Raw genomic sequence first — 19195 nt, forward strand, 5'->3', positions numbered from 1 at the left:
AGCTTACAGTATAGTTGTGGGTCTGACCTGCCCCCTTTATTAGCTTCATATTTTTTACGCTGTGACAAAAGATGCAGTCGAGTCCCCCTGCCGCCCCCCCCCCCCCCCCTTGCCTTCCCCAAACTCCTGCTGTGGCAGTGACTGGATGCTGGGGACAGGCGCACAGAGGTGCGTTTGATGTGGAGGCGTCACGCGCCGCCCGGCCGGGCTGCGGATTAGAGGCAGATGGATCTCGGGTCGGAGATAAGCGCGCGCTGATTTATCGGGAACGCGGCGAGTTCATATCAGCCCACCGGCCAGGAGCGGCGCACAAAGCCAGGGTGGCGACGTTGTTTTATAACGTACGACATTGTCAAAACCGCGCCGAAATATGAAACGGACAGCCGGCGTCGGTCTGATGGGGAAGCGGGTGCGGAGTCGCGGGAGTCGGGAGAGACGCTCCGGCGGAGGCGCCGCTCGATGCCCCGCCCGTTTGCGTAATTGCGCTTTTATTAATTCTGGCTTTTCGGAGCGAGCGGCCGGCCAGGGCAGCGCGAAGCGTCCGCTCCTCTTCGACGCGCTCCGCTCCTCTTCGACGCAGTCCGCTCCTCTTCGACGCAGTCCGCTCCTCTTCAACGCACTCCGCTCCTCTTCGACGCGCTCCGCATTTCCGTAATATTACTGCCTAACTAAGCAAGATCGCCGTGCATCTGCTTTTCCCCCCGCAGCCCAAGGGCGACCGCTCCGTGTCATTAGCGCTAACGCTAGCCACATGCCTGTAATTCACTGTGGCGGTGCGGTATTGACAATGAGATGATTCACTGTGGTAATGATGGATAGGTGGGGGGCAGGGAAGTGTCTGGTGGATGCTGAAAAAGCGTTTGGTACGCCGTGTTCCTTGCTGCTGTATAAATTGTACCCTGTTTGGAAAAATGGTCGTACCTCAGGTGCATTAAAAATAGCTTTTATTTGATATTTTCATGTGGGAACCTTCTGTATTCACATTTGGTGTACGCACGCAGAAGAATTTCAAGATTTTTTTTATTCAATCTTGCAGCTTTAAGTAAAGAATATATATATATGTGTGTGTGTGTGTGTGTGTGTGTTTATTTTTTTGTTAATGTAAAGCAATATTTAATTTTTAAAAATGTCAAAATGACCCAAGATTGTGTGTATCAGTGTCAGCATGAACAATAGTACGGTCTGCTATAATGACTGGAGCTTGGTTCGGTGTGGTGACTGAAGCTGCTTTTTTATATTTGATTTAAATGTCTTTTCACTTAACCGAATCAATGAATTAAAATGACCTTATTCCCCTGCCCTGCAGCGGAATCTGATGGAGTATTATACCATTTTAACGTCTGCCCTCAGTACATTTCGCTGTGTATTGTGTCCCTTTTTGTAGATATTATGCAGTTTTTGAATATCTGACTTGAAAACTTGAATTTTGAAATGGAGAACCTTAACATGGCCTTATAATGGTGTTCAAAAAAAACTTTTTATGTCTGTTTTGGAATTATCTACCGTTAAATATTCTTTTGAGATTTACTGTAGATTTAGCAATGATGTCTTTACATGTTAAAAATAGCCTTCTCTAACAAATCCATTCATTGCGTTGCCATATATGCATTCAAATCAAGAAAACTGTATTGCTGTTGTGGATATTTCCATGATGAGTAACGCTATGTTTTTTCACACATTACACTAGCACATATATGTGCCACTGTGAGTGTGGTTTGCAGAGCTTTTTAAATTATGCTGATGACTGCTTCTTTGAGTCATGGTATCATGCTGGCCAGGTCCCTTTAGTGGTTTGATTACTGAAATAATACTTCTTTGAAGTTTTTTATAATTCATATATTTCTTTTTTTTGTTCAAATACTGGTGCTTAGAAACAAGATGGTCTGAGCTAAAAATTGATCACTAATTGCTATTATCAAACGAGTTGGTTGCTGGCTCTGTCACAGCCAACGTCAGCTGGAATTTTTCTCGTATATTTAAAATGGAGAAATGGTGTTTCGGAAGGTGCTGCGGTGGACAAGGCTTGCAGCTGTAGCTAATGTCATTTCCCATAGTGCTGCACAGGCCGGACTGACACTGCTGCACAGTGTTCGGCTGGTTAGTGTCCTGCGTGTCAGAGATGGCCTCCCAGACTGGGACAGGCAATATGTTTGGTTCTTTAATCCCATCCAGCCCTGCAGTGCACTGCCAGCCTTCGGACAGAGCGTAAACACGCGGGGTCCTCCCAGCCTGGCGCCTGAATTAACCTCCAGCTCCAGATCATTAGGGCCTGAAGTGTCCCCCGCCATCATTACCCGGGGCCAGGTTTTTGGTTTCCGTTCTCCGTTCCCCCTCCGCGCCCACTAAACCACCTCGGAGACTCCGGCCGCCGCGACTTGTCAGTTATGCCCGTGGCGGGACGGCGGGAAGGAGAAAGCGGCGCGGGGGCAGAGAGGGGCAAACGGCGGCTCTAATTGTGCGCTCGCTGTCACGTCGTTAAGAAGCGCGGTGACCCCCGGACGCCGCCTCGCTCTCTCTCAGACGCCCGGGCTGACGGCGGCGGCGTGCGGGAGGGCCGCGGCGGCTCTGACACGGGCCGCCGCAGTCCGCCCCCGCTCCCGAGCTGACGTCCGTCGGACCCGCGGTGACGTGCCGTCGGAGAGGACCCGGCCCTCTCCTCCAGCGCAGGCTCCCGCCCGATGCCCGTCCCTGCCTGGGACCGGGGGCTCGATCGCAAGGACTCCGGGGCGTAGCGTAGCGTAGCCGGAGGCGGGCGGGAACTGCGGGCACGGGGCGAAACGGGAAGCGCGCCGAAATAAACAGCGCCTCAAGCGTCGTGTTTAGAACTCCGCGCGTGAAGGCCCTCCTCATGACACGGTGTTATTGGAGACGGGCTCAGAGTGGGGTGATTTGGGTGGAGCAGAGGAGTGCTCCTCAGAGTCGGGCCCTGTTTCACACTCTTGTGTGTCACATGATTTCCATGCATCCATTTGTCCAACAAGTTTATATGGTTGATTTAATATTTAAATCTAAAATATGTTCATATCTGTACTTACACACAATGAAAAAAGGTTTTTAAGATGCATAAGCCTGTGTGAAAGATACAATCTATAAATATAAGTGAACTATAACTGACTAGTTTTTCTCAAACAGCGCAACAGTAGTTGTAAGCCTGGCTATGGAAACTGCATAGAGTAAATTACTGGTTTTATGTATCATGATGTTGCTTGTTGCTTTACACTTTGTTTTATATATTTGTGAAGAAGTTTCCCTAGTTATTTTCAGAAGGAGGGCTTGTATCACAGAATGGTCTTTTTGTTCTTTCTCATTTCCTTTTGTACAGCTTCATTTTTCATGTTGGAAAATAGACTGGAGGGTTAAAAGACAATGAGGAAGTTACAATGAATTCAGCCTTTGGTTTCAATAGTCATTAATTCACATGGTTAAGCATGTCAATCAAATAACCAGGCCTCATACTCAAAATCAGTTGATATTTTAATTTCTATCTGATATTTCTCATCCTCAGGGGTGGTATTATGGGATGTGCTTCGGACCTGTGTCTTGTGTGATGGTGGGCACTCTTCTGTAATGATCAGTCGTGTTTTAATAGTGTTCTTTCTATGTAATAAGTGAATTTAACACATTGTTATATCATGGAAATATCAAATGGAATGTCGTGGAGAAAGCCTTTAACCACCCCCACCCCCCCCCCCCAAAAAATGGAAATAAGCTAAATGCATACACATTCAGTCTTAGAACATATAAGTGGAGTGTCACTCACACGCAATTCCAGGCTCAAGATCTTATTGGAAAGGAAATTATGTAGGTGGCTGACAGACTCTGCCCTTTGAATTTCCTCTTCTTCTCTCGGGCAGACAGCTTTCCAAATTATTTCAATTAATGCAGAATGCTCCCTCAATTAAAAAAAAAATCCAAAGCGATCATGAATTTTTCATTCTTAGGCCATTTAAGCTAATTACTGTACAAATGAAGCACTTAATGCTGAAGCACCACAAAAGGGGGCTGACACTGATGGCCAATGTCATTGTCACCGGTCCACTCTGCCACGACGCTAATATTATATTAGCAGCTGCTTAATATTCCTGCCTGCGTATCTCTCCCTCTCTCTCTCTCTCTCTCTCTCTCTATCTCCCTCTCTCTCTCGCTCTGTCTATCTCTCTCTCTCTCTGTCCTCTCCCTCTCTCTCTCTCTCTCCCTCTCTCTCTCTCTCTCCCTCTCTCTCTCGCTCTGTCTATCTCTCTCTCTCTCTGTCCTCTCCCTCTCTCTTTCTCTCTCCCTCTCTCCCTCTCGCTTTCTCTCTCTCTCTCCCTCTCTCTCACTCTCTCTCTCTCTCTCTGTTATTATAAGTTGTTTAATTAATAACAATTAACATCAGGTGGATTTTGGTCTGCAGGTTATTAATTCCTCAGTGGAATGCATTAATCAAACATAATGCATTTTAATGCGGCTTTAGCAGTAATTTATGGATTGCATCAGACAGTGCCAATTGCCACGTAACGCATTTAAAAAGGACTGCTCACATAATAGATTTGAACTCAATTTCTGGCTATCAAACTGCAGAAGGAACATGCATGATTTGTAACTGCAATGAAAATAACAGAATGCAACTTGTGCCTCAAATGTTGAAATAAGGGCCACAATCCTTACCCCCCGTGTCTTTAATTCACCTCCACCCATTGCCATTTACACGTTATGTTCAGATGTCATAAAAGCTACTTTTGCAGCTTTTTACAATGCGTTATTGTGTATTATGCAGAGTTATAAAGCCATAAGCCCATTACATGGATCACGTTTGGATAAATCGTTTATGCATACATTTGCTTGATGTTTTTTGAGGAACACGGAAATTGGCACCTCTGCACTGAGCTCACCAGTTTAATCCATGAGCATCATGATGGAATCCGCACTCCATAACCGGAACAAAACCAAATAGGCTGAATCTGACTGAATTGTATGATATAAACCTACTGATTCATCAAGGTACATTATGAAATGCACTATATGACCAAAGGTATATGGACACCCCTTGATCTGGGTCTGTTTTTCATGGTTTGGGCTGGGCAGCTTGAAGGCAAATCGTAATTCTACAGCCATCATAAAGAGTGAACTGAACCCTCAAAGCTTTCTGACTCTAAAGAGTGTGAGCGGTCATTGGACAAGCTCCTGTGATGGGTGAGAGGGCGGGAGCATGTGTGTTACTCCAGCACACAGACGCCAGCGCGGGGTGTCTGTGTATTAATGCAAACACACACACGGGATCTCTCTTTCCTGAGGACGTCTGCAGTGTTGTGAAGGCATTATGTTAATAGCATTACTGAGTTTCTGGCAGCAATGCTGATTAAATATTCATCGACTTTGATTATAGCAAAATTAAGACTGAAGCCTCGTCTCAAATTGAAGGGAATAATGGCACGGTAAATAATGCATACTTCCTAAATTGAAAACACCCGATTCAGCACTCTTTCCCATTGTTTGTTATTTTGCTGGAGCAGAGATTATATCACTGTGTACATATTTAGCTCTTAACTGCAGACTAGCTGAAGGGGAAAAGGAGAGAAAAGCAGGGGAATTTAAAGGATTCACACAAATGTTGAGCAGCTTTATCTGTATGGAGATATAAGGAGCTTCAGAGATGTGACTCGGTGGACATCGGCACCACTGGACTGTGAAAGAGCCAGATCTAGGGCTGTTTTAGATGGGACTGACCGCCCTTTCAGGCTCTTGGCAAAGATTTGGGTCGTTGAAACGGTCAGGTAGGAGAAGCTGTGGCATATCAGGAGTTTCTCAGTTGTTTCTCAATTGCATATCATGTGACTCTAGCTGGAAGTTGCTGGAGGGCATAGAGATTGCTTGTTGAATCCCAATAGAGATCGGCCTTACTGTCTATTTTTCTCTTCACAGTGATTTATTCTCACTCTTACACTTACACACTTACCACTCCTAGGGGCCACCAATGTTCTAATTGTAAGATACAGTGGGGTATATGTTTATTGAGTAAAATACCACACGTTTGTCTTCAGTTTATCATGTGATATAGACAACTGGAAGCTACAAACACGCGCATAATAGCTAACTAGCAAGCACGCTAACTGTCAAATTCGATGAGAAAATGTGATCAGATGAGGGTGCTCTTGTCTTCCCATCTCAATTGGCAGGATTATATGTTAGGTGCAATATACATGATATACCACTATAAAATGCTTAGTGCTTTAATGAAAGGGATTTACAGAGTTATTCATAACTTTCAAGCCCATGTTCTGAATCCTGGGAAAAGTAGGACACACATGAACAGCAACTGGCAATTAGATGCAGGAAAAAATGTTTTATATGATGTACCATATACACTTATGTAGAGGCTCCCCCGAGTTTGCTTTCTACAGATCACATCTACAGATCTGGAATCAGAGACAGTGTTCATCAGATTCTGAGACAGTTTCACTTGTGTTTAACTCACCTGGGTAATGGTGGGTTCACATTATGGGTGTACTGTTCCAATTTTAAGCTGAGAAGTAATTGTATATTTCAGTTCAATAATGAGCCAACTATTGGGAGCTTCTGTTGTGGGTAGGTCCTCAATCCTCTCCACGGACACTGAGTAATCCTCATTGCAATAGGAGAAACAGGTCATTTTGGATGCTATTATTATGGTGTTCCGACTAAATATTTTTAAAATATGTAATGGAATATTTTTTAATGATTAATGCCCTTTAAATTCCATCCATGTGCTTGGATGTTCTGTGCATTGCCGCAATGTTGCTTACTCTTTGAACATCAGTGTTTCCAGGTTCGTTCCTGCGCATCCATGGCGCAAATTGCTGTCTTTAATGTTTTATACAGACAACCTTTAAAATTCAATCTGCTATTTGTTGTTTATCTTACCCTTAATATCCAGACTGTTGGCTTGAAAGCCAAGACATAAATATGTAATGGCTACCAAAATCTAGTGTATACGAGACAAAATAAAGGTATGTAAAGTGCGCACTTTGCATTCAAAGTCACTTGCCGCTTTATCTGTGAGGAAAGATTAGATTTAACTTTTAATTAGAGATTCCAAATTCATTTCTGATTTATTTCTATTCTGGTGCCTACACTAACATCAACAGTTTTTCTCATCAAAAACAAACAAAAAAAACATGTTGAGGAGGTGGTGAGAAGAAAAGGGAAAACAAATTATTTTTTCTTTTAAATTTTCTGCGGCGGCTATTGGGCCGCCTTTTTTATTTAAATGGTAATGTGCCGCAAGTTAAGCACGCGCGCATGGCAAATCAAGCGGCAGAAAAGGGACTTCAAATGAGCAGCAGCGGGCAGCTTGTTTGAAAGAGCCTTCTGTGAGTTATCTTTGTCCTTCTCCCCTTTTCAAGTGGGCTACAAAGTTGGGAGTTTTGCATGGAGCTAACATCTCCCCTGTGACTGTGAATAATTAATTAGGCCGGATAAATTATTCCATTCTGAACTGCCCCCCCCCCTTTCCCCCCACCCCCACCACCCACACGGTCGCTCTTTTCTGACAGCTGAGTATTAGTATTAAAATTTCAGAAGCCCCGTTACTGTATATGTCTGTTGAGAGTCTGCTGGGAGCTCACAGAGAGTCACACAAGAAGTCCCAGCAGGGCAAGGGCTGTGGAGTGTCAGTCTCGAAACAGGGCCTGGAGGTCCAACAAGGTTTTCTGTGATGTGCCACTCAAGGACGCGGAGTGTTTTTGGAGATGCAGGCACAGGGTGAGTCAGAGGAATGGATATAGGGGGGCAAGTGAGGGACTTCCCTTTTCTGCTTCAGTGGGCCTGACTGAGGCTGAAAACTTTAGTGTGTGGAACCCAGTTTGGGTCCACGCTGTAGAAATCATCCGGTTTTGTCTCCCGCCCAGGGTATGGTCTGTGCGCTCCCTGGGAAAGAGATACGAGTGCTGGACTCTGTAAGCAGCCACGCTGGTCTCTTCGTTTCCACTTTCTCGGCAGTAGTGTTGCCCACGAGCCTCTTAAACATTTTGTTTGGACATGACTGTAGAGATCCTGGCTGTTGCATCACTGTGGTCGTAGCAGGGCATGGACTCCACACGTCCGTGTTCCTGTCCGAGCCACGAAGTGCTGCTGCAGCTGGACTGCTGATATTACGACCAGAGCCATTAAATCACTGATACCTGTGTGCACTGGAACTGCAGCACAGCTCAGCTCAGCTCAGCTCAGCTCAGCTCACTACAGCTCAGCTCAGCTCAGCTCACTACAGCTCAGCTTAGCTTATCTCAGCTCAGCTCAGCTCAGCACAGCTCAGCACTCATCAGCACAGCTCAGCTCAGCTTAGCATAGCTCACTACAGCTCAGCTCAGCTCATCTTAGCTCAGCTACAGCTCAGCTCAGCTCACTACAGCTCAGTTCAGCTCACTACAGCTCAGCTCAGCTCAGCTCATCTCAGCTCAGCTACAGCTCAGCTCATCTTAGCTCAGCTACAGCTCAGCTCAGCTCACTACAGCTCAGCTCAGCTCAACACAGCTCAACACAGCCCAGCTCAGCTCATTTCAGCACAGCTTAGCTCATCTCAGCACAGCTCAGCTCAGCTCAGATCAGTATGGCCGTAGGAAATGCCCCCGCTGTCTCCTCAGAGCCGGGGGAGGCTGATGGATTACCGCACGCCCTGCGACACCTCAGCACTTTCCCAGCTCGAGTGCCACTCACAAATGACTTTAGGATAATGCTATTTGTCGCAGCCAGAGAAAGTTTGAAGGGGGTGTGGGGTGCGGGAAGGGGAGGGGAGGGTGGGGGGGAGAAAAAGCGCTTGACTGGCCACTTGCGTTTCGGCGCTGATAAATATTCTCTCGGGGGAGGAGAGGGAAAGTGCTGTCGTGCAGGGGCGGGATGAGCGGACGCTAAGGCCAGGAGGGGAGGGGAGTTATCCATCAGCGCGCCCGGCCCAGGCGATTGATGGCCGTGCGTGTTCCCAGACCGGGGATCTAAAAGAGGGGGGCGTTCCGCTCGGCCGTGACTCCCAGCCCGGTCTCCGAGTTCAGCTGCAAGCTTTACCGCAGCCCGGCGGCCATGTTGCCTCGCTTCTGCACCTGCTTGTGTGTTAGTTTGTCTGCCATTCTGGATCTTACACTAACAACTCTCTGAATCAGGAAGTTAATAAAGGTAAAGACATGTTTTCCCTGCGCCTGTAGTGCCACCCCCATTTGCCTCTGTTAGACCCAAACTAGTGCCGATGTTATGGTGAAATGGCAGAAAGGTGTTTCTGTGAGGACCATCAGCCAGATGGAAGAACCAGCCTGAGCTGCTGTGTGGATTCCTGGCCCTCGCACTCAGAGTCCAATAAAAGGAAGACAAATGCTTTGCACTTCCCGGCACCCAGGAGGCCGTGTGACTGACGCTCTTCCCCGAGCTGTCAGCCCTGATCCAGAGAGAGAGGGAGAGAGAGAGAGAGAGGAGGGGGATAAGTGGCATTAACCTCCTGCCCTCACCGGGCGTCTTTTCAGCCTTCACCTTAATTAGAGAGTCAGGGGCCTGTCAGATGACCCGGGGCCACACAAACAGCACCTCTGTGGCCAGGCCCGGGAGCCGACAGCCCTGCCCTCTCACTTGCCAGTCCCAGATGGCACTTTGCCTTGATGAAGGGGGGGGTCAGGGGTAGGGGTTAGGGGGGGCGGGGGAGGGGGCACAGAGGCTTCTTGTCCGAAAGAGTTCCAAATAAGTGTTGTCAGTGTTCCATGCGTAGGGAGCTGCTGGGGGCCCCGGAGTTGTGAATGGGGGTGCTGTTCTCCTCTTATCCCACTCCTAATCCTGGCTGAGGGGGGCTCTGGGATTGCAGAGTGTCCTGGTGAGTGCCAGAAGGCTCCTGGCAGAGTGTGTAAGGGGGGTGGGGGGTGGGGGGTGCAGCGTCCAGCGGCTTGGCTGGGGCGGTACTTTTTTGGGGGGGGAGGGGAGTGTTGACGGGTCCCGTCAGATGGTGCCCTCGCTGCGAGGTGGCTCTGCGTGAGATGGATGCCAGTGGAGGGGCTTCGCCAGAGCCGGCTGCTCCCGTCCCCCAGCGCCGCGTGCGCTGTAAGGTCCTGCTGGCCGCCCGGCCGCCTGGCTGTCTGTCTGTGAGCCGCCGCCGCGGCCAGCTGCTGTCAGCTCTGCTCTGCGTTCTCAGGCTGGGACAGGCTCTGTGCTGTCAGCTCCACGCTCGTCTGTCTCCCCTCAGTGCCCTCTCTCTCTCTCCCTCTCTCTCTCCCTCTCTCTCTGTCCTCTCTCTCTCTCTCCCTCTCTCCCTCTCTCTCTCTCTCCCTCTCCCCCTCTCTCTCTGTCCTCTTCCTCTCTCTCTCTCTCCTTCCCCCCTCTCTCTCCCTCCCTTTCTTCTCTCTCTCTTCCCGCCCCCCCCCACCACGGCCACCGTCTTCCCAGCATCCTCCAAAATCAAGTTACAGTGGCCGGAACATAACAAAAGCAGAGCTGCGATTGCAGGATGCATCTTCTCAAGTCTTGCATCCTGTTATAAGTGTTTTTGCTTTTCTCCAGGGCGTTTGCTCCATGAGAGACCCTCACGCACACACGGGTCAGCGTCCACCGAGCGTCCCTCTTCCCCTGGGCAGACGACCAGCACCCCCAGGCCTTTCCCTGCGGTTCTGTGCCTTGTGCCACAGACACTGCTGCCGCAGATCGCTGGCAGACCGCTGTATAGCATTACAGTCCCCTCAGTGGCCTGACAGCACGGAGAGGAGGCCGGAGTCACGCTGAGAGAGGGAGCGGCTCAGCGGAGGTGGTGAAAACCAATCTCGACAGCTAGCCAGCAGCCCTGCACCTGCACACAGCAAGGTGTTGGGCCGTCTCTGGCACGAGAGGCTTTCACCAGAGGTTAATACAAGCTGAGGGGGGCTGTCATGCATTTAGCATTTCTTATTTTGTTGTTGTTCCTTTATATGAGAAGAGGGGGTGGGGTGGTGGTGGTGGAGGGGGGGGGGGGGGGTAGGGATGCAGCTGTGTGACAACACAAAGAGAGGAACGGGCGATTGGATTTGACACATTATTTCTTCTTTAGCCCAAGGAGAGTTTCAAGTGCCAGGACTTAATTTGTTAGACTTAGGAAAATAGCGTTATACTGTGACGGGTCTACACTTAAAGAGCTATCTGTGCCATTGCCTCTCCATCGGTGTGTTTGAGGGCATAATTAATAAGAAGTGTTAGGAGCCGCGAGCTGTGTCTTCCAGATCCGTGTGTCCGTGTGTGTGTGTGTGCGCGTGTGTGTGTGTGTGTGATTGTTTCCCTGTGTTTGTGCCAGGAGAGAGAGAGAAAGAGAGACCCAAAGAGAGAGATGCAGTCAGAGCGATGCTACTTCCTTTACCCGAGCAGCAGTTTTATTAATTGTACATGCGGCTGGTTGTCTGAGATCCTGATATCTCATCTTTTCTTTAAGGCTGCCGATTCCGGCCGTACCTCATATCTCATTCCACCGGTGTAGACTGCGCTGTATTTTGTAGGTGGAGTTGACGTGGCTGATGACTGTTTCTTCACCCCTTCAGACTGGGTGGATGATTGGCCTTAAAAATGTTTTGACCTCACTCACCAATGTCTGAAACATTTACGGTCCGTTTATTACGCCTTTACGGTTTTTCTCAACAGATTTATCAAGCACTGAAAATGTTGTCAAAGACATTGAAAACAATGTCCTTTTAAGCAAAAGTACTCGCACTAGCTGAACAAAAGCAGAACAAAGTTCTGTCCAAAGTCCAGCTTTAACAGTTTTTTTAAAAAAAGCAGTTAACATGTACAATTAACACGTTTTCATTTTCGGTGGAACAAATTATATCTTACTGTATCATAATGTCTTAGTTCCGCTATTCATCAAGTTTTTTTTTTTCCCCCCACAGTCATAAAGATTTATTAACGCCAGAACGGAATGGCGAATGTTTGCTTGATATGGATTAAATCTGCACCCACACATGGAAGGCAGTTCAGGCAAATCTATCAAACCAAAAAATGACGTGAATCATGGAGTGACATGTCCCGATAGACCTACAAGTGTGTCTGCGTGGCGAATTAAGTTGCGCCCAATACTGCATTTATTCACTCCGAAAGGAAAATGGGAAAGTGAATGCATTTTGCCGAGTAAACAGTTCTTTGCATGATAGCATCTTATTGTGCCATAGATCATTTTTTCCCATTTTCATGCAATTTCCATATCAACATTTCTTCAGTTCTTAGACTCGAAAATTCACAGTGGCTGTAGTCAGCTCTTCCAAGAGTAAATGAAAACATTGCTTTTATTTCTTTCGAGAGCATATCCATTTTGATGTTAGAGTAAATATTTGGTTCAGCAATAAACTATCCATCTATTTAATTTATTAACTTTATTGAGAATGTTTAAATAAATCCATCAATTCTGAATAACAGTTTTTGTACCATGTAAGAAATACAGAATCGGCTAGTATTTTACAGAGAACAACATAATGCGACCTAGTAAGTGCTTGAACATTATACAGATATATACATACTGCGTACGGGCATATTTCTGTATTGGTTTCATCCCATATCAGATGTCATTTTTACTATATATACTGTACATTATGTATAATTGAATTTGTGAGCCTATTTTCAATGTCGTAAATGTGCTGGCGGGTTGGGAACCGAAAGAGAAGATTTTCCCGGAACGCTTTGGCTAAATGTGCGGTGGTTGTGGCCCATACGGCTGTCCCGGGCCCTGCCGCGGAGTGCCGGTGGAGGTTACCCAGATCCGGAGCTCCTGTGAGCCAGACCGTAGCTTGCCGTAGCATGGCAGAGCTCCAGCGCGGATCTGAGGCTGCTGTGTGTCAGCGTAGCGTTTCCCACCGGGGGGACCACGGGAGGCAGGGTGTCAGGAGGGGGGGGGGCGCGTGCCATCGTCCCCCCGTCTGACAGGAAAGGTCACGGGCGTCTCCTGCCTGTCTCTCTCCTCTCCTGACAGGCCTTCCTGTGGGACCGGGCCCGGCCCGCTCTCACCGGCGCACTGCGCCGACAATTAATATTTCATCACTGTTTTTCTTTTCCCTTTTAATCTCCCCCGTTAGCTTCTCACCGGGGGTGGGGGAGGGGGGGGGGGCTCCAGAGGGACACCTTGCCGTGGTGTGGGCTTCGAAACTTCGAAACTTGCGAAACGTCCAGCGAGTTTCTCTGTGAAGTTCGCGCGTGCGGCCTATGGTGAAGGGCTACAGTGTGGGCTTCACAAAACGTCCAGCGAGTTTCTCTGTGAGGTTTGCGTGTGCGGCCTATGGTGAAGGGCTACGGTGTGGGCTTCACAGAACGTCCAGTGAGTTTGTCTGTGAAGTTTGCGCGTGCGGCCTATGGTGAAGGGCTGCGGTGTGGGCTTCACAGAACGTCCAGCGAGTTTGTCTGTGAAGTCTGCGTGTGTGGCCTACAGTGAAGGCCTGGAGCGCTGGCCCAGCGTTAGTGAGGAAAGGATGCACAGGTTCTGCTGTGAAAGTTCCCTCAGAGAGAACTTCAATGTCTTTTAAATGTCTGCTCCATCCGCATTCTGCTCTGTGGATATCTAATCAGACATAATAAGTAGGTTCATCATAGATTTTAAATATCTCAGATAGCAAACGAGGTGCCAGTTTTTTGGAAGTCTTTCTTCCATCCCTTCCATCTGATCATCCCCCAATTTCACACAGCCAGCTACCGAAGACACATCTGTGTGCTCTGGAAAGGGAACCGTTTTTTAGTTTAGGTTTTTTTTGTTTTGTTTTTTTTTTTGTCACAAGATAGCTGGAGAATATGATGAATGTGGCATTCGCACTGCGGAGCAGCCACGGCTGGCTGCAGAAGACGTTGGTTTTGTTGTAAGTAGAGCGTGTCCGAGACTGGGGTGATTATATTAAACAGAGAGATATTTTAGCCATTAATAATGCATTAGCCTATCTGATGCTCCCGCTATGCAAGGAGCCCTGTTCTGTGCCATTCTGCGGGACTTGGCACACTCCGGGCTTTAGATATTCAAATTGCGGCGGCTCAGACCTGATAGAAACAGAGGGAGGGAGGGAGGAAACTAATTGCATTCTGGGATCTGGTCTGTAATGGTCCAGTGATTGACAGGGATGCAAAGTAAATCAGCGTGTCACCCAAAAACAATTATGCAGATAAATTGGCAAATGATCTTCTCCAGCTTTCAAGACTAAATACGTATAATAATAATAATACCGATAGCCGAGCATTTGTAATAAAAGTCCTGTGTGGATTGCGCGTCCTCTGTTGGATTCCCTTTTTCCTTCTGAATCCAGGTTTTTTTTTTTTTTTTTTGTGCGGTCGTCAAGGTTCTCTGTGATATTTCGGTCTGCGGCGCCAGCCATGGCGACGACCTCCGCGGGTGAAGCGGGCTGCTCACGGGGGCCACTGGAGTGGACAGAGCCGGGCGGGGGGATGTTTGACCTTTAGCGTGACGCGCTGTACCTCGGAGTGAGCGATGCGGCCGCGCTGTGAGAATACGCACGGTAAAGTGTGTTAAGCCCAGGCTTGGGGGGGGGGACAGCGCCGGTTGGGCGCGGGCGAGCATTTGTCTGAATCAGAGTACCCCGGGCCTGGCCCCCGGCCCCGGCGCTCTCTGGCAGGCGGTGATGGAGGAGCTCGGGGGGCCGGGGACCGCCAGGCGTGTCACACCCACTCCGCTAAAGCACTCGAGCCGCCCCGAGCGAGCCCTAATAGCTTTGGGTCCGCGTCCGACCCCCCCACCACCCCTCCACCCACCCCCCGCACAAAAGGCAGCACCTGTCACGACGTTAAGCTGGAGGAATGTCTGTCCTTACCGGGAGAAAACGGAAGATTGATCCGACCGGAAAGGATACTGTGCTCCATCACCCGGTGTAGTTAGGGTTCTGAAACGATCATCCTGGCAGAGCTGGATGTTCCCGAATCATATGGGAATAATAATGGAAGCAGCAGGACATGCAGATAAGCGTGTGCATTCTGCGCCTCGTATTCCTCTGCTCCGCAAAATGGATTCTTTAATCAGTCGTGTGCCCGACAGACCGTTTACCAAGGTCACGTTCGCTTGTTAAAATACCCTGCCTCTCACTCCTGTGTCACAGAGGTGGAACTCCTGGCAAATCATTTTTTCTGTTAATGAGCCTCACCTCCTCTCCTGCCGAATGTAATGACACGTTAAAGTGTGGCTGTGGAGGTGTGCCTGTGGAAGGACTGAAAACCTCACCATTTCTACCTAACACATCAGAAGAGCCCTTTCCATGGAGCCATACTTCACCTTCAACATGCCCCTAAAACACCCACTTTAAAATTCCTGCATCACTCGTTGGTTAAATTCCTATACTCAGATATGCTGTTTTTACAGATATTTCCTGTGTTGTGACAGAAACCTCTCTGTAATTTTGTGTCGTTCACAATGCTGGTCGAACAGCCAGCCAGGCAGCTGAGGAGTCCTCCAGCCAGTGCTTTCCTGGCACAGCTGCTCTCGCCATTTCTCCGTCCTCCTGCCTGCCTTAATCTGCATAAAAAGGGGAGTGGTTATCAGCGGAGGAGCTGCTGGCCGTGGGTTTTAAAAGCTGCCTTCCAGACAGGGCTATATTCCGCAGATAACTAATCTCTCAGAAGTCCTGTTTGTTCTCGAGGTTTGCCCCCACTACAAACATTTTCTTGATCAAAGCTCTGTGAAAAGGGCTAGCCACTTCAAACAGAGGCCCCCATTCCGCCGCATTGGCCGGGCCCGCTCATCGCCATGGCAACCTCGCCGTTTCCCCCCGCCCCCCCCCCCCACCGCCGTAGCAGGTAGCCAGGAGTGTGAAGGAGGCGAAGAAAAGGGCTCATTTGAATGTGATCAGCCTTCTTCAACGGCTTGTTTCGCCGGTGTGAGAAGTGAACGGCGTGCGGTTGCTGCGTGCGGTTGGTGCGTGAGACGCACGTGCGCGCCCGTTAACGCTCGGACCCGTTGCTAACAGCGATGGCGCCCCTTCCTTCGTGAACGCTTTTAACAGAATGAAAGTGTCAATCTCTGTTTTAAGAAAGTACATATATATTTTTTAAACAGCAGATTGTTTAAGCCTTAACCAACACTTTTGGGTGTGTGAGCTGGAGACATTATATTGCTTTAATAATATATTTTTTAGCAATATTCAAGGCGATGAACCTTTTGATCTAAAACAACTTTTGTTACCAAACAAACTGAAAAAAACAATTTGCATTCTGATTTGATTGTACTGTATCACTGTGTCACTGTCCTGTCAGTTATGTTCCAGAAATGAAAAATAATACACCTTTGGTAGACTTGTGTAACCAAGATAACCCAAAGAATGAGCAATCTTGGATAAGTATATTGTTTTGCAGTATTCATATACTTTCTTATCTGAATACACCAGAACTTTCAGTTGATGATATAATTTGTTTTATCCATTTTTTCCTTCTTCATTCTCCTTTTTCATTCTTAATGTTAAGTACTGGGATTAAATTTACCACTAAAATAAGAAGAAAAAGAAAAAACCACAGAACACATTGTCTATTATGTTTATTTAGGTTTGCAACAAATAATTATGCTTTATAAGCACTCCAGAGGTGCAAAATTGTTGTATATTAAGGACACAAATGTGGATGACTTACATCATTTGTGAAAAGTGAAAAAATGCATTCAAAATTTACATTCAAATTATAGCATATATATATATATATATATAGACATATGTGTATGCTTGTGTGTGTGGGTTACATAACATAAGTACCATAACGTTACATAAGTATTCCTCTAGCCCAGTGATGAACAGTTGACTTTTGCTGCTTTATTGGTTTCTGTGGTACATTTATTGACAAAGGCTTGCTTTTCTATAGCTCATAATGGGGAGTTTCTGTCACTGTTCATTTTTACTGAAATGCATAATGAATTATATAGTGAAAAAAGTGGTTGTCAGTTTTTGTGCTTTTAGTAATTATTTTGTGCCATTAATTTGGAAGGTTAAATTAAAAAATAAATACGTATACTTTTGAATACTTATTTTAAAAATACACGTGCTGAATATTTTTAAATATTCAAATGAAATGTTGTGAATGACCTGGTTGAGGCCTGGAAAATTAATGTCAAGGGTTGCACAGCCAAGGTTACTCAGAAAAAATAAATTCGTAAACATACCAAGCAACACTGCAGTCAAGGGCACAGTAATCTAATTACAAAGGCACTTGTCTCTCCTGTTATTGCAAATTAATTCCTTGAGGAAAGTTAAATATTGGCTCAGCTACTAATAACAAACAACAAAATATGTTAGGGGGCTTTCAATTGAATCCCAAGAGCACCGGAATTCATTGTGTGCAATACTTATCAAGAAGATGGACTAAATTTAAAATTAATTTTATTCTATGTACAATATTGCTGTCAATACAAGATTCAACAATATCCCAGTGTCATTTTTCCCCAGCTGTCTACAAATGAATAATACGTGCAGGATATTAGGCCTAAATATGGATGTGACCTCGTTTCAGGTCTTTATAAATTGCGTTGTATCCTACATTCTTTCAGTGTTCCTTGCTTTAAAAAGTCTCTGTGGCTCACCGCTAGTCTCGGTCTCCGAAGCAAAAGGAAAACAAAACATTTTAATCTCTCGTCTGTGGTCCGCGTGAATTCCAATTTCCAGCTGCCTCGTTTATCATTATTAGGGCCTGCCCCAGTTTTTATACTCTCGTCTTAAAAATTAATTTGTCTTCCCTCGTTCTGAATACTCTCCCTCTTCTCAGATTCCCTCCGTCGACGGCCCTGAGGGCTGAGACAGAGAGCTGTGCTCCTTGAAGCTGCCGGGAGGGCGTGGGGCTGGGCTGTGGGCTGTACGTGTCCCATTGTAGACGGCCCAGCGTGCCGGTCCTTTCTGCCGCAGACGCGTGTGCCTTCCACCCCCCCCAAGAGGTGTCCGAGGCATTCTTGAGAAAAGGAGATGTTTTTAATCTATACCCGGACCAGTGGCACGTTGCCTGTCAATCAACCTTCTGTGGCCTTTGTCACCTCCCAAGGCCAGAGCTGCGTGAAGCGGTGGCCCCGCCTCCCTTTCAACAGCCCGGCCGGGTTTCTTCACAGTTACCTGACATTTCGTTTTTTTATCCATCAAAGCCTCGCTGAACTTTTCCGGAATGGCTGCCATTGCTAAAGCCCACAAGGCAATATTAACATTTCCCGTCTCATTATAAATCCTATTAGACAGTCAGATAGCTGCAGTCTGCTTAACTGCTGTAGCAAGGGACATTGTGTTTTTGTTTGCTTGTTTGTTTGTTTTCAAGCATCTTTGGAGAAATTGCCCATTTACCTCATCTACACTTTTGGAATCCTTAATTAAATCACAAATGTTATTTCACGACACCGCATGTGAAATGATTTTAGAAAAAAATGGCCATTTAACAATATTTCTACTATTATTCATATATTATGTTCTAGTATCACTACTGTTATTAAGACTACCATGACCACTGCTGCTGCTGCTAGCAGGCCTGTCATTAAAATACTACTCCCGGTTGATTTGTTGTTTAGATTTTGTAGACTCCTTGGTATCAGCGGTGGCTCGTGTTGTGGTCTGATCCTTTGTGGCAGAATTTGCGTAAAACGGTAAGTGGATGTTAATGACAGAAATTTGGCTGTGTTTTTAAATAGCAGCAGCCCGTTAGTGTGTTATTAACAGGGTAATGGTCTGTCACTAAACTGCAGTGTGACATTGCTGCCATTGCTGCTGCTGCTGGTGCTGCTGTGTGGCTCCATGCTGTTCCTTCTCCTCCTGTTCCTGTACGAAAATGTATTAGAAACGTGGAGGGGGTGGAGAGGTCGCACAAACATGAAAGGTGAGAAACAGAGAGCGAGACAGGGAGAGAGAAAGAACCAGCTCACAGTCTCTCCAGAAGGCAGTCTCTTTCTTCGCAAAGGACAAGTGACATCGGGGGACATTTTGAACGAGACGCAGGCGAGCCGCAGAAATGTTTTCCCGCCGTCTGTATTTGTGGAAGAAATTAGGAGAGAAGCGGCAAAGCTTCAGGTTAGCATTAGCCTGGCAAAGAGACGTGCAGTACACTCCAGGAAGGCCTGTGTCATGTTTCACTGTGTTTAAAGCAGGCTTCGAGTGTCCTTGCTTGATGTCTGTGACATGGTCATACGATGCACGTCAACAAAACATTTCAGCTTTGCTCTTTTTCTGAAAAGTATTGGCATCTCTGGAGTGTCAGTGTTGAACCCGCGCTTCCTCTGTGAGTGGTTTGGCTTATTAATATGGATGGCATGTGCACAATGACT

The 19195-nt window shown here is 47.1% G+C and overlaps 1 protein-coding gene across 2 annotated transcripts in view; it reads left to right on the top strand.

Annotated features, from left to right (window-relative positions):
• The window catches only part of agbl4 (AGBL carboxypeptidase 4), a 312915-nt gene that overhangs the window by 253617 nt on the left and 40103 nt on the right, over positions 1-19195 (top strand). The window lies entirely within an intron of this gene.

This window comes from Anguilla rostrata, chromosome 4, assembly GCF_018555375.3.
Source record: "Anguilla rostrata isolate EN2019 chromosome 4, ASM1855537v3, whole genome shotgun sequence".
NCBI lineage: Eukaryota > Metazoa > Chordata > Actinopteri > Anguilliformes > Anguillidae > Anguilla > Anguilla rostrata.